This window comes from Arachis stenosperma, chromosome 3 (assembly GCF_014773155.1).
Source record: "Arachis stenosperma cultivar V10309 chromosome 3, arast.V10309.gnm1.PFL2, whole genome shotgun sequence".
NCBI lineage: Eukaryota > Viridiplantae > Streptophyta > Magnoliopsida > Fabales > Fabaceae > Arachis > Arachis stenosperma.
Genome location: NC_080379.1, coordinates 55,525,156 through 55,526,157, shown reverse-complemented (window position 1 = coordinate 55,526,157; position 1,002 = coordinate 55,525,156). Strand labels below are relative to the sequence as shown.

Sequence of the window (1,002 nt, the reverse complement as noted above, 5' to 3'; positions counted from 1 at the left end):
AATTCGAACCCCCTCTTCCTCTCTGAGTTCGAATTTTCCTCTTTTCCTTCTTCTATTCTTTTCTTCTTCTAGTAACATAAAGGAATCTCTCTACTGTGGTAAAGAGGATCCCTATTATTATTTTTTGTTCCCTTATTTTTCATATGAGCAGGAGCAAAGACAAGAATATTCTTGTTTAAGCAGATCCTGAACCTGAAAGGACTCTGAAGAGGAAACTAAGAGAAGCTAAATTACAACAATCCAGAGACAACCCTACAGAAATTTTCGAAAAGGAAGTGGAGATGGCAGCCGAAAATAATAATGCAAGGAGGATGCTTGGTGACTATACTACACCTACTTCCAAATTTGATGGAAGAAGCATCTCAATCCCTGCCATTGGAGCAAACAATTTTGAGCTGAAACCTCAACTAGTTGCTCTAATACAACAGAACTGCAAGTTTCATGGACTTCCATCAGAAGATCCCTACCAGTTTTTAACTGAGTTTTTGCAGATCTGTGAGACTGTTAAGACTAATGGAGTAGATCCTAAAGTCTACAGGCTCATGCTTTTCCCTTTTGCTGTAAGAGACAGAGCTAGAACATGGTTGAATTCACAACCTAAAGATAGCCTGGACTCTTGGGATAAGCTAGTCACGGCCTTCTTGGCTAAGTTCTTTCCTCCTCAAAAACTGAGCATGCTTAGAGTGGATGTTCAGACCTTCAAACAAAAAGATGGTGAATCCCTCTATGAAGCTTGGGAAAGATACAAGCAGATGACCAAAAGGTGTCCTTCTGACATGCTTTCACAGTGGACCATTTTGGATATATTCTATTATGGTCTATCTGAGTTTTCTAAGATGTCACTGGACCATTCTGGAGGTGGATCCATTCACCTAAAGAAAACGCTTGCAAAAGATCAAGAACTCATTAACATGGTTGTAAATAACCAATTCATGTACACCTCTAAGAAGAATTCTGTGAGTAATGGGACGCCTCAGAAGAGGGGAGTTCTTGAAATTGATG

At 39.6% G+C, this 1,002-nt stretch overlaps 1 non-coding gene across 1 annotated transcript; it reads right to left on the bottom strand.

The window, feature by feature from the left end:
- Positions 1-674: 674 nt before the first annotated feature.
- On the bottom strand, positions 675-782 carry LOC130971688 (small nucleolar RNA R71). Its single transcript, XR_009082899.1, has one exon. It is a non-coding gene; the product is annotated as a small nucleolar RNA R71 (small nucleolar RNA).
- Between the last annotated feature and the right edge of the window lie 220 nt (positions 783-1,002).